This window comes from Moschus berezovskii, chromosome 12 (genome assembly GCF_049115385.1).
Source record: "Moschus berezovskii isolate FMDL1 chromosome 12, NW_MosBer_1.0, whole genome shotgun sequence".
Taxonomy (NCBI): domain Eukaryota; kingdom Metazoa; phylum Chordata; class Mammalia; order Artiodactyla; family Moschidae; genus Moschus; species Moschus berezovskii.
Genome location: NC_142471.1, coordinates 23,285,579 through 23,300,557, shown reverse-complemented (window position 1 = coordinate 23,300,557; position 14,979 = coordinate 23,285,579). Strand labels below are relative to the sequence as shown.

Sequence of the window (14,979 nt, the reverse complement as noted above, 5' to 3'; positions counted from 1 at the left end):
AGTTTGTATTCTTTTCAGAAATAGTAACTCTTTTAAGAGAATTAGAAAGGAATCAAGGACACCTAATGAATATGCAGAGTCATTTTAATGGCAGTTTAATATTTTTAAAAGTGAAATGCAAGTTTGAGAGCATTTCTGTATGTAAAGCCTATTCAATTTTTGTAAAAAAAAAAAATATTTCACACAAATCTCAGAACAAAGATATTTGGAGAGACTCTAAAACTTACAAATTATCAAATTAGTTTTAGATAATTTTGTGTATCATTGAGATTCTTCATGGAAGAAACTGGTTTGAGCAAACCAGTGGCTTATAACTCTTTGCAAAAACAACATATTATCACATAAATTTCTTCTGATCAGGGGATAACAAACTTTTAATCAAAATGTGCATCTGATGCAATGGTAGGATGCCTTTTAAAATTTTATTAATGGAAGAAAAGGAAAGATGAAAGAAGACTATTAAGGTAAATGATAGTAAAGAAGATCATGACAATGGTTAGTTTAAAATGTCCTTTAGAAAGCCTCCAAGACTTTTCTCCCTCTTTCTTGTAAGGTAAATGGCAGTTCAAAAATTTTAGTTTAATCTGATTTTCGATTAATCTCATATTTTAAATCAAACTTAATGATAACTTTGTTATTTGGCTATCATATCCAAACATGCATCTGGATTATTGTTCAATTATGGGCAACATCCATTTCCCACAGGAAAATGGGGAAGACTGCCCTTCAAAGTGCTATTCCTCCTGTAATGAAGACACACAAATGATTGCATTTAAAATAACCTTCTACCTGAATTTTCCCCTGGACACAGGCAGGAACAGGAAACCCCCATTTTCAGTGTACAGCTCCTGAAGAAGTTAAAGTTGTGTAATAAGAGGATAAGAAGTTGATCAAATTCCTAAAAAAAAAAAGGAAACCCTTTACATATAAGTAGAGTGTTTTAAAAATACTCAAAAATGCTGTACACACAATAAGATGATATTGCTTATGTACAGTAAAATGATAAGAGAATGACATGTAATTAAGTCACAAGCAGGAAATCAGTTTAGTAAACATGTGCTGAGCCACACTGATTCTCAAGCACTAAACCTAACAAATACTGAATGAAGAAAACAAAAAGACAACATTTTTCCTCTCTAGAAGCATAAATGTGCTCTGGTTTAATGCATAGAAAATTGTAATGTAAAATAAAACAGAAAAGTATACAATATCTTGTTCTTGATATTGTCTGGGAGTGATTAGATTCAGAAATTGGGATATTCCAAATCTAGAAAATTGAGAAAACTACCCTAAACTTAAATATTTAAGCAATCAAAAAAAATTTTTTTATCAGTTCTATCACATAGTTACAGAAGATTATTAATCCCTGATATTCTCAGAAAACTAAGAGACCTAATTTGGATATCACCAGCTTTTCTTATGCATCCTTATGAAATGAGAGGTTAATCAATTCTGTTTTTTTAATTATTTTTTATTGAAGGATAATCACTTTATAGAATTTTGCTGTTTTCTGTCAAACCTCAACATGAATCAGCCATAGGTATACATATATCCTCTCCCTTTTAGAACTCCCTCCCATCTCCCTCCCCATCCCACCCCTCTAGGTTGATACAGAGCCCCTGTTTGAGTTTCCTGAGCCATACAGCAAATTCCTGTTGGCTATCTATTTTATATATGGCAACACAAGTTTCCATGTTACCCTTTCGATACATCTCACCCTCTCCTCCCCTCTCCCCATGTCCATAAGTCTGTTCTCTATGACTGTTTCTCCATCTTTTCCCTGTAAATAAATTCTTCAGTACCATTTTTGTAGATTTCATATGTATATGCATTAGAATACAGTATTTATCTTTTCTTTCTGACTCACTTCACTCTGTATAATAGGTTCTAGGTTCATTCACCTCATTAGAACTGGCTCAAATGTGTTCCTTTTTATGGCTGCTTCCCTGGTGGCTCAGAGGTTAAAGTGTGTGCCTCCAATGAGGGAGACCTGGGTTCAATCTGTGGGTCGGGAAGAAGGTCGTGGAGAAGGAGATAGTAACCCACTTCGTATTCTTGCCTGGAGAATCCCATGGACGGAGAAGCCTGGTAGGCTACAGTCCACGGGGTCGCAAAGAGTCAGACATGACTGAGCGACTGAACAGAACGGAATATTCCATTGTGTATATGTACTACTTCTTCTTTATCCATTCATCTGTTGATGGACATCTAAGTTACTTCCATGTTCTAGCTGTTGTAAACAGTGCTGCAATGAACAATGGGATACATGTGTCTTTTTTCAATTTTGGTTTCCTCAGGGTATATGCCTCGGAGTGGGATTGCTGGGTCATCTGATGGGTTTTAGTCCTAGTTTTTTAAGAAATCTCCATACCATCTTCCATAGTGGCTGTATCAATTTACATTCCCACCAACAATTCAAGAGCATTCTCTTTTCTCTCCAGCATTTATTGTTCGTAGACTTTTTGATGATGGCCATTCTGACTGATGTGAGGTGATATCTCATTGTGGTTTTTGTTTGCATTTCTCTAATAATGAGTGATGCTGAGGATCTTTTCATGTGTTTCTTAGCCATCTGTATGTCTTCTTTGGAAAAGTGCCTGTTTAGGTCTTTTCCCCACCTTTTGATTGGGTTGTTTGTTTTTCCAGTATTGAGTAGTATGAGCTGCTTGTATATTTTGGAAATTAATCCTTTGTCAATTGTTTCGTTTGCTATTATTTTTTACCTTTCTGAGGGTTGTCCTTTCATTTTGCTTATAGTTTCCTTTGCTGTGCAAAGCTTTTAAGTTTAGTCAGGTCCCAATTGTGTACTTTTGGTTTTATTTCCATTACTCTAGGAGGTGGGTCATAGATTGAGTCTTCTGCCCGTGTTGTCCTTTAAGATTTTTATAGTTTCTGGCCTTACATTTAGGTCTTTAATCCATTTTGAGTTTAACTTTGTGTGATAGGAAGTGTTCTAATTTCATCCTTTTACATGTAGCTGTCCAGTTTTCCCAGCACAATCTTTGCCCCATTGTATATTATTCCCTCCTTTGTCAAAAATAAGGTACCCATTGGTTCATGGGTTTATTTTTGGGCTTTCTATCTGTTTCATTGATCTATATTTCTGTTTTTGTGCCAGTACCGTGCTGGTTTGATGACTGTAGCTTTGTAGAATAATTTGAAGTCAGAAAGCTTGATTCCTCCAGCACCATTCTTCTTTCTCAAGACTGCTTTCACTATTTAAGGTCTTTTGTGTTTATATATGAATTTGAAATTTTTTGTCCTAGTTCTGTGAAAAACACCACTGGTAATGTGATAGGGATCACATTGAATCTATAGACTGTGTTTGGTAGTATAGTCATTTTGACAATATTGATTCTTCCTACCCAGGAACATGGAATATATCTCCATCTGTTTATGTCATCTGATTTTTTTCATTAGTATCTTATAATTTTCTGTATATAATTCTTTTGTCTCCTTCAGTTCAGTTCAGTCGTTCAGTCGTGTCTGACTCTTTGTGACCCCATGAATCACAGCACACCAGGCCTCCCTGTCCATCACCAACTCCCGGAATTCACTCAAACTCATGTCCATCGAGTCGGTGATGCCATCCAGCCATCTCATTCTCTGTCGTCCCCTTCTCCTCCCGCCCCCAATCCCTCCTAGCATCAGACTCTTTTCCAGTGAGTCAGCTCGTCGCATGAGGTGGCCAAAATATTGGAGTTTCAGATTTAACATCAATCCTTCCAATGAACACCCAGGATTGATCTCCTTTAGAATGGACTGGTTGGATCTCCTTGCAGTCCAAGGGACTCTCAAGAGTCTTCTCCAGCACCACAGTTCAAAAGCATCAATTCTTCAGCGATCAGCTTTCTTCACAGTCCAATTCTCACATCCATACATGACCACGGGAAAATCCATAGCCTTGACTAGATGGACCTTGGTTGGCAAAGTAATGTCTCTGCTTTTTTTTGTCTCCTTAGGTAGGTTTATTCCTAGATATTTAATTCTTTTTATTGCAGTAGTGAATGGGATTGATTCCTTAATTTCTCTTTCTGATTTTTCATTGTTAGTGTATAGAGATACAAATTATTTCTGTGTATTGATTTTGTATCCTGCAACTTTGCTAAATTCACTGATTAGCTCTAGTAATTTTATGATACTATCTTTCTGGTTTTCTATGTACAGTACCATGTCATCTGCAAACAGTGAGAGCTTTACCTCTTCTTTTCTGATCTAGGTTACTTTTATTTCTTTTTCTTCTCTGATTGCTCTAGCTGGGACTTCCAGAACTATGTTGAATAATAGTGGTGAAAGTGGATACCCTTGTCTTGTTCCTGATCTTAGGGGGAATGCTTTCAGTTTTTCACATTTTAGATTAGTGTTTGCTGTAGGCTTATCATATATGGCCTTTCTATGTTGAGGTAGGTTCCTTCTATGCCCATTTTTTGAAGAGTTTTAGTCATAAATATGTGCTGAATTTTGTCAAAGGCTTTTTCTGCATCTATTGAGATAATCATATGGTTTTTATCTTTCAGTTTGTTAATATCATGTATCACATTGATTTGTATATATTGAAGGATCCTTGCATTCCTGGAATAAACCCAACTTGATCACAGTGTGTGAGCTTTTTGATGTGTTGCTGAATTCTGTTTGCTAAAATTTTGTTGAGGATTTTTGCATCTATATTCGTCAGTAATATTGGCCTGTAGTTTTCTCTTTTAGTGTTGTCTTTGTCTGGTTTTGGTATCAGGGTGATGGTGGTCTTGAATGAGTTTGGACGTGTTCCTTCCTCTGCAGTTTTCTGAAAGAGTTTTAGAAGGATAGGCATTAGCTCTTCTCTCAATGTTTGATAGAAGTCTCCTGTGAAGCCATCTGGTCCTGGGCTTTTGTTTTTTGGGAGATTTTTGATGACAGCTTCAACTTCAGTGCTTGTAATTGGGTTGTTCATAATTTCTATTTCTTCCTGGTTCAGTCTTGGAAGATTGAACTTTTCTAAGAATCTGTCCATTTCTTTCAGGTTATCCATTTTATTGCCATATAGTTGTTCATGATAGTCTCTTATAATCCTTTGTATTTTTGAATTGCCTGCTGTAAACTCTCCTTTTTCATTTCTGATTTTGTTGATTTGATTCTTCTCTCTTTTTTTCTTGAGTCTGGCTAAAGGTTTGTCAATTTTGTTTATCTTCTCTAAGAAACAGCTTTAAGTTTTATTAATTTTTACTATTGTTTCTTTCATTTCTTTTTCATTTATTTCTTCTCAGATCTTTATGATTTATTTCCTTCTACTAATTTTGTTTTTTGTTGTTGTTCTTCTTTTCCAGGTGTTTTAGGTGTAATATTAGGTTGTCTACTCAATGTTTTTCTTGTCTCTTTTGGTAGGATTGTATTGCTATAAACTTGCCTCTTTGAACTGCTTTTGCTCCATCCCATAGGTTTTGAGTTGTTGTGTTTACATTGTCATTTGTTTCTAGAAATTTTGGGGGATTTCTTAAGTAAACTGTTGGTTATTTAGAAATTTGTTGTTTAATCTCCATGTGTTTGTGTTTCTTACACTTTTTTTCCCCTTGTAATTTATATCTAGTCTCATAGAATTGTGGTTGGAGAAGATGCTTGATATGATTTCAATTTTCTTAAATTTACTGAGGTTCCATTTGTGACCCAAGATGCTGTCTATCTTGGAAAATGTTCCATGTTCACTCTGCATTTGGATGGAATGTCCTGAAGATATCAATGAGATCCATCACATCTAATATATCATTTAAGACTTGTGTTTCCTCATTAATTTTCTGTTTGAATGATCTGTCCATTGGTGTGAGTGGGATGTTAAAGTCTCCTTCTCTTATTGTGTTACTGTCGATTTCTCTTTTTATGTCTGTTACTGTTTGTCTCGGAGAAGGCAATGGCAAGCCACTCCAGTACTATTGCCTAGAAAATCCCATGGATGGAGGAGCCTGGTAGGCTGCAGTCCTTGGGGTCGCTAAGGGTCGGGCACGACTGAGCGATTTCACTTTCATTTTTTACTTTCACACATTGGAGAAGGAAATGGCAACCCACTCCAGTGTTCTTGCCTGGAGAATCCCAGGGATGGGGGAGCCTGGTGGGCTTCCGTCTATGGGGTCTCACAGAGTCGGACACGACTGAAGTGACTTAGCAGCAGCAGCAGTGTTTGTCTTGGAGAAGGCAATGGCACCCCATTCCAGTACTCTTGCCTGGAAAATCCCATGGGCGGAGGAGCCTGGTAGGCTGTGGTCCATGGGGTCACTAAGAATTGGACATGACTGAGTAACTTCACTTTCACTTTTCACCTTCATGCATTGGAGAAGGAAATGGCAACCCACTCCAGTGTTCTTGCCTGGAGAATCCCAGGGGCAGGAGAGCCTGATGGACTGACGTCTATGGGGTCACACAGAGTCGGACATGACTGAAGTGACTTAGTAGCAGCAGCACTGTTTGTCTTATGAACTGAAGTACACCTATTTTGGGTGAAAAGATATTTACAGTTCTGTCTTCCTCTTGAATTGATCTCTTGGTCAAAATGTAGTATCCTTCCCTTTAATATTCTTTCTTTGTTTGTAGTCTTTCTTAGTGGGATTAGCGGAGAAGGCAATGGCACCCCACTCCAGTATTCTTGCCTGGAAAATCCCATGGATGGAGGGGCCTGGTAGGCTGCAGTCCATGGGGTTGTGAAGAGTCGGACACGACTGAACGCCTTCGCTTTCACTTTTCACTTTCATGCATTGGAGAAGGAAATGGCAACCCACTCCAGTGTTCTTGCCTGGAGAATCCCAGTAACGGGGTAGCCTGGTGGGCTTCCGTCTATGGGGTTGCACAGAGTTGGACACGACTGAAGCGACATAGCAGCAGCAGCAGCAGTAGTGGGATTAATATGTGTCTTGGTGTGTTTCTCCTTGGGTTTATCCTGTATGGGACTCTGTACTTCTTGAACTTGATTCACTATTTCCTTTTCCATGCTCAGGAAATTTTCAACTATAATCTCTTCAAAAATTTTATCTGAGACCATCCTCAATTCTTTTCATTCTTTTTACTTTATTCTGCTCTTCAGAAGTTATTTCCACCATTTTATCTTCTACCTTGCTAATTTGTTCTTCTTTTCAGGTATTCTGCTATTGATTTCTTCTAGAATATTTTAATGTCAGTAATTATGTTGTATGTCTCTGTATGCTTGTTCTTTAATTCTTCTAGCAATTTGTTAATTGATTCTTGCATTTTCTCCATTTTGCTTTCAAAGTTTTTGATCATCTTTACTATCATTATTCTGAATTCTTTTTCAAGTAGTTTGCCTCTTTCCTATTCATTTATTTGGACTTCTGTGTTTCTAGTTTGTTCCTTTATTTGTGCAGTATTTCTCTGCCTTTTCACTATTTTATTTTTTAACTTATTGTGTTTGAGGTCTCCTTTTCCCAGGCTTCAAGGAAAGTTGAATTCTTTCCTTGAAGAAGGTTGAATTCTTTCTTCCTTTTGGTTTCTGCCATCCTAAGGTTGGTCCAGTAGTTTGTGTGAGATTTGCATAGGGTAAGATTTGTGCTGAGTTTTTGTTTATTTGTTTGTTTTTCCTCTGATGGGCAAGGCTGAGTGAGGTTGTAATCCTGTCTGCTGATGATTGAGTTTGTATTTTTGTTTTCTTTGTTGTTTAGATGAGGCGTCCTGCACAGGTTCTATTTGTGGTTGGGTGATGCTGGGTCTTGTATTCAAGTGTTTTCTTTGTGTGAGTTCTCACTGTTTGGTACTCCTGAAATGGCAACCCACTCCAGTGTTCTTGCCTGGAGAATCCCAGGGACGGTGGAGCCTGGTCAGCTGCTGTCTATGGGGTTGCACAGAGTTGGACACAACTGAAGCGACTTAGCAGCAGCATGGTTAGTTCTCTGGTAGTCTAGGATTTTGGAGTCAGCGCTCCCAGTCCAAAGAATCAGGGCTTGGTCTCTTAGCTTCGTGGGCTCATTCCTCAGCCTTTGGGGTCTGCTTCATGATGCTGATATAGCTACCTTCACCAATTCTAACTGCATAGATTCCTCTTAATCAACTATTAATTCCTATCCTTAACCAACCCCCTTCCACTCATCTGTTCTCCATCCATAATAAAAAGAAAAGAAAAGAAAAGAAAGCTTTAAACCTCTAAAGGAAATATAACTCTCCCTCTTCTTTCCTGCCTCTTACTTATCAATATATAAAACTATAAAACTATAGTTTTATAAAACTATAAAACTGTCTGTAGCTTTTTGGTGTATAACTGGCTGAAGATAATACAATCCCCTCTACTTTTTATGGCCAGAATATGAGGAAGGATTAAGCTTCCTTTGCTTACTTTTTCAGTCAAAACTTCTTTGCTTTTTATACACTGAGTATAGCATTAAGCTAACTGCTGGAAAGGAGAGCTTGATCCACATCTTCCAGGTGTTCAGTTATGGTTGAGGAAATATTAATAGCAGGGTTATTTTAGGATATAATCAAGAATACATTCACAAACCAAGTTTAACCCTTTTATTTTTCTTTTTACTCCTTTTTTCTGTTTTCAACTGCCTAAGAAAACAAAACCGGAAGTTTCCTGAAGTATTCTTCTGCAACCAAGTTTTACCTCCTGAGATTGACTTTCAGTTACCCTTTCCCCCTGTTACAGAAACTATCTATGGGTTGACTCATTGCCGATTCCCCTACCTCCTCCCTGACTCCTTTTCTTTTCTCATCAACCTCTGCAATCCAGAGGGAAACAAAGTAAAACAAGTAGGATATTTTACTTTAGGTTGGTTGTTCCCCTCGCAGGATGAGTGGGCAGACTCTGACCTGCCTTCTGTCCTCATTTATGTGGGTAACTCTACTTTCATGTCCTTTTCTGCGAGGCAGAATAATGTGTCACACTACTTCATTCTCCCTCAGGCAAAAGCTGTAACTCAATTCTCTGTGTATGAAAAAGACAAAAATGAGACAACAATATTTTATTTTTGTGAAAACCAATAGATGTCTTCTTCAACAGAGTGTACTGTGCAACCAACAGCCTAAGGAAGATTTACAAGTATGGTATTTCAAAATATGTATCTGAACCTATAAATTTGCAATTGTACCCATTTTTGTGAGCCCTAAGACAGTCACTGGTTTTACAAAGAAAATTAGTCTTATATTAATCACAATTAGGAAACTACCAAAAAATACATATCATGAGCCTTAAAATAAGATTATTTTCAATCATTAAAAATACTTTTCTGAGGGATTTTTAATGATATTGGCATACTTTCAGAATATATTATTGAGAGGCAGAAAGTAGGATACAAATATAGAGAAGGATATAAAGTAATTTTTGTTACTTAACTATAAGAGCTCAGGAATCATATTTCCTGCATTCAAATCCCAAACTCCACTTCCTGCTATTCTGTCACCTTGGGCAAATAACTTTTTATTTCTCAGTCATACTTTTTTTATCTGAAAAATTAGGGGAAATAAGTGGTCATGTATGGATGTGATAGTTGGACTGTGAAGAAAGCCGATCGACAAAGAATTGATGCTTTTGAACTGTGGTGCTGGAGAAGACTCTTGAGAGTCCCTTGGACTGCAAGGAGATCCAACCAGTCCATTCTAGAGGAGATCAATCCTGGGTGTTCATTGGAAGGACTGATGCTGAAACTGAAACTCCGATACTTTGGCCACCTCATGCAACGAGTTGACTCACTGGAAAAGAGTCTGATGCTGGGAGGGTTTGGGGGTGGGAGGAGACGGGGACGACAGAGAATGAGATGGCTTGATGGCATCACCAGTTCGATGGACATGAGTTTGAATGAACTCTGGGAGATGGTGATGGACAGGGAGGCCTGGCATGCTGTGATTCATGGAGTCTCAAGGAGTCAGACACGACTGAGCGACTCAACTGAACTGAACTGAAGAGTACAAACCTCAGGAATTGTAGTAGCGTGTATGTATTGAATGGGATATAGCAGGATGCTTGGCACATAGTAAATTCTCCATAAACAACAATTGACATTGGGGTGGTCATGATCATGGCATCCTCAGGGAGATTTAATTTTCAGATGTGTGACTTGTAGAAAATCCATTGAATTCTGCTATAAATAGCAGATGAGATTGTTGGCACTGTGTACAAAATCATAAACAATGTATTTTCTGTTTTTGTTTTATTTTCAGATAAAATAATAGTCTTTACAAAGAATCTGGTATAGTATATTAATTCATGATTACTTGGGAAATCACTAAAGAATGGCTGTTTACTGTCAAGTTAGCAGAGGATTGTTATCTGAAGACTATTTTATTTTTAGTGAAAATCCTGATTCTTTCCCACAGAGCCTTTAAGAGCCCTTCTGTGGATAGACAGGCTTTGTTTTCTTCTAGAGTACACTAAGTAAAATCTCAAAAGGGGAACGGTGTAAATAGTGTAAAATTCAGTATACTCAAAGACCAAACAAATTCCTCCAACTTGTGTTTAATAAATAAACCATCCAGTCACTAAAATCTCCTGAGTTGACATTGATTCTTTTCTTTATTGCCCTGAAATAGAGGGAAAATACACATTTTCTAATTGATCCGTAAACAATTTCTCCACCACACATTTTTGTCCACCCTCTGTAGTTCCTTTCCCATTTCCCATCCTCTTTCAATGTGAGCAGGAATCTCTCCCTGTATTTTTTTTCCCTAGAATTGCTTTTGGAGTCATTTTCTGTTCATTGATACAGAAACAGGAAATTTCTCTCTTGCCCTCACCTAAATAAATTTGTTCAGCACTCAGTTCCTTGAAGGGGAAGAGACATCATGTCTAAGCTTCACCTTTTGTTTGTGGGCAAAAGCTAGGTACTATAATCAAAGTATCTCTCTTTCTCGGAGAAAATTAAATGCTCCTATTATTTGCTTAAGAATAAAAGCCAAAAGAGAGCAAGCTCCCTACCATCTCTCTGCCCCAAATATTTCCCCCATGATTCTTCTCTCTATGAGCAGCATTAAGGTTCTTTCAGTGGAACAGCTACAAACGCTCACAACAGAGTCAATTAAGTAAGGCACTTTGAAGTACAGCACAAGAAAGTGTATATTGCAGTTACTTAGACATTACAGCCTCAAAATATATACCTGATTTATGTCTTCTAGCCAGAGCAATTTACACTAAAAACACAGTATTATTCTATACACTGAATGTCACAATTCTATACCACCAGTGTCATATGTTACCATAGTAGAGAAAATGTGACTTCCTGGGAGGTTGAACAGCATCGTTAATTGTCCACTCAGGGCCTCTTTTTTTGGCCATTAGCAGTGTGGAAATGATTTCTATGGAAAGGTTACTTTTAGAGATTATTTTGATAATGCAATTTTTTAAAGATCACAACTATTGAAAAACAGAAGTTAGTATGATTGTGGAATTTGTGAATGGCTGTGGAAAGAATAATCTGCCTTTTCTTTTCTGTCATGAGCCACTGTCTGATGATTTATCTTTCTTTTCCTAGGCATATTCATTATCTATTGCTGAGTAACAATATTACAACATTATCAGCTTAAAACAATACAGTTTAGTACCTCACAGTTTTTGTGGGGCAGATATCCAGGCAAGACTTAACTGGATCCTCTGCTTAGAATATTATATTAAAACACAAATCAAGGTGTCAGACAAGGTTGTGGCTTCATCTCAGGCTTGACTAAGGATAAATCCTCTTTCAAACTCATTCAGACTATTGGTAGAATTCAATTCCTCATGGTTGTAGAACTGAGGGCTTCAATTTCTTTTTCTTGGCTGTCTCCCAGAGGACACTTTCAGCTCCCAGAGACTTCCCACAATTCTTACTATGGAATTCTCCACAGCAGGTGCTTATTTTCTCAAAGTCAGAAAGAAAAGGACAATCAGCAAGGAAAGTGCTATAATCTTATGTAATATAATCTCATAATCATGTGTACATAATCACATATGTTCCATCAACTTTCCCATTTTATTGGTTATAAGCAAGTCATAATTCCTCCATAAACTCAAGGTAAGAGTATTATGGTGGACAACTTAAACCTCTGTTGGACATACCAGGGAAATACTTTATAACTTTTAATAAGATGCATACCTGAACTTAGTGAAACAAGTTGACAGGCCTAGAGTAGTTAATTCCTAGAGACTTTAATGGAGTAGAAAGCAATGTTGATTCTGAACTAGATTCTTCTTTTGAAAACAGTTTTTATCTTCATTGTATAGAAATTTAGAAGTAAGTCTGGGACTTTCCTGGTAGTCCAGTGGCTAAGACTCTGGGCTTCCAATATAAGGGGCCTGGGTTCAATCCCTGGTTAGGGAACTGGATCTCATATGCTGCAACTAAATATCCTGCATGTTGCAACTAAGACCCAAAACAGTCAAATAAATAAATATTGAAAACAGAAAAAAAGTAAACTTGATTTTTTCTCTGATTAAAACCAGATTTACTCTAAATATTAAGGTGGCCTTAAATATAATAACTAATTTTCAATTGTTTTGACCAATAGCATAATTTTATGTGGGTCAACCTGAAACGTCCTACATATTTTGTTTCCTACATTCCAGAGAAAATCCCTGGAAATAATACTATTATGGAATAATATACACTGAAAAAATGAAGAAAGTGAAGTTCACTGGGATTATGTGACCAGCCTAAGTTTACAATAGTCAAGTAAGAGATTCAATCAGTAGAGAAATACAAGTCTGTTATTCAAAACCTTTATTTTTAATCATCTTTCAAGGACTTATTTTTAAAAATAAACTAATTGACTGAATAATAATTATTTCTTTCAGGCACATTTTGCCTAAGATGAAGGTATGTTGTTATTTTTTGTAACAAGCATTGAAGAAAGAGTAGAAATAGGGAATAAAGACAATGTTCCTTTCTGAGTCTACTCCTAATCTAGTCGTCTTTAATCTTTAGGTTCTTTTGGTACTTTTAAGTTTGTTTTTTGTCTTTGGCATTCTGCTGTTTCGCTATGATGTGCTTAACTGTGGATATAGATTTTATTTATATTGTTTGGTATACATTTTGTCTATCTGTGAAATCATGTCTTTAACAGTTTTAGAAAATTAATAAGCTATCCTCTTTGCAAATATGTTATTTCTTCCAGTCTCTCTATTCTCTCTATTATGCATGATGTGTGTTCTCACCCAACCCATTATATCCTTAAACTCAGATTTGTAGATTACTATACCTTGTTTCATTCTCTGTGCTAAAAGTCAAATAATTTCTTTATGTCATGTTTCTGATTCATTAGTTTTCTTTTTGTTGTTGTTGTTAGTTTTAAAAGCAGTTTTAGTTTTATAGCAAACTAAGAGGAAAGTACAGAGATTTTTTTTTAAATACTCCGTGCCCCAACACATGCATCAGTTCAGTTCAGTTCAGTTGCTCAGTCATGTCCAACACATGCATAGCTTCCCTCAATATCAGTATCCCCTGTCATAGAAGTATTGAATACATTTGTTGTAACTGATGAAACTACATTGACACAACATTATCACCCACAGATCAGAATTTACATTAGGGTTCACACTTGGTGTTGTACATTTTATGGATTTGAACAAATGTATAAAGATATGAATCCACCAGTAGAGTAGACAGAGTAGTTTCACTGCACTGAAAAGTATTCTGTGTTCTGCCTATTTGTCTCTGCCTTTCCCCTAACTCTGAACAGCCACTGATCTTTTACTGTCTCCATAGTTTCACCTTTTCCAGAACGTTATATAGTTGAATCACACATTTTACAGCCTTTTCAGATGGCTGCTTTCTCTTAGCAATATGCAGTTAAGTCTCCTTCATGTCTTGTTTGTGATGTCTTAACTCATTTCTTCTCAGTGTTGAATCATATTCCATTGCCTGAATGTATCACAGTTTACTGATCCCTTCACGTACTGTAGGGTGTCTTGGTTGCTTCCAAGTTTTGCCATTGTGAATCAAGCTGTAATAAACATTCATGTTCAGGTTTTTATGTGGACATACATTTTTAATTCCCTTATGTAAATATCAAGGATAATACTAGCATAAAGGCTAGATCGCATGCTAAGAGTATGTTTAGTTTTGAAAGAAACTGACAAACTGCCTTCCAAAGAGGCTGTGTTATTCTGCATTCATTCCAACTAGCAATTAATGAGAGTTCCTGTAGTTCCACAAACTCACTATCATTTAGTGTTGTCAGTATTCTGGATTTTGGCTCTTCTAAAAGGTGTATAGTGGAGTCTTATTGTTTTGACTTGACTTTCTCTGATGACATATGGTGTAGAACGTCATTTCATATGCTTATTTGCCATTTGTATATCCTTAGTGAGATTTCTGCTAAGGTCTTTGGCCTTTTTTTTTTTTTCTTTGGTTGGGCTGTTTGGTTTTAAGAGTTATTTTTATATTTTGTATAACAGTTCTTCATCAGATGTGTCTTTGCAAATATTTTCCCCTGGTCTATGACTTGTTTTCTTGTTCTCTCGGCATTGTCTTTACAAAAGGTTTTTTTGTTTTAATAAAGTCCAGTTTATTAATTATTTGTTTAATGGATTGTGCCTTTGTTATTGTATCTAAAAGTCATTACCATGTCCAAGTTCATCTGTATTTTCTCCTATGTTATTTTCTAGGAGAGTTGCAGTTTATTTTACATTTATATCTATGATTCACTTTGAATTAATTTTTTTGAAAGATATAAGTTTGTGTATAGATTATTTTTTTTCTAATGTAGATGTCCACATATTCAAGCACCAATTGTTGAAGAGATTATCTTCGATCTACTGTGTTCCCTTTCTCCTTTTTCAAGGGTCAGTTGAGTCTGTTCATTTTCTAGTCTTAATTCTCTCTTCAGTTATATGTAAATAGCAAGGCTAATCCATTCTTTGGGTTTTTTAAACACATGTATTTTTAAATTTTACATATTTAGGTAGATTCTTGATGTTTGGCTTTGAACAAATATAAAACTACCTTATATTTTGCTCTTTTCATATGTCAAATAGAAATATAAAAATTGTTTCAACCTCAGACGGTAGATGGATAATCATTTAATATATTTAAAGCTGCT

General features: G+C 36.4%; 1 protein-coding gene across 3 annotated transcripts in view; it reads left to right on the top strand.

Moving 5' to 3' along the window:
* CTNNA3 (catenin alpha 3) overlaps positions 1–14,979 on the top strand; it is a 1,978,275-nt gene that overhangs the window by 1,475,842 nt on the left and 487,454 nt on the right. The window lies entirely within an intron of this gene.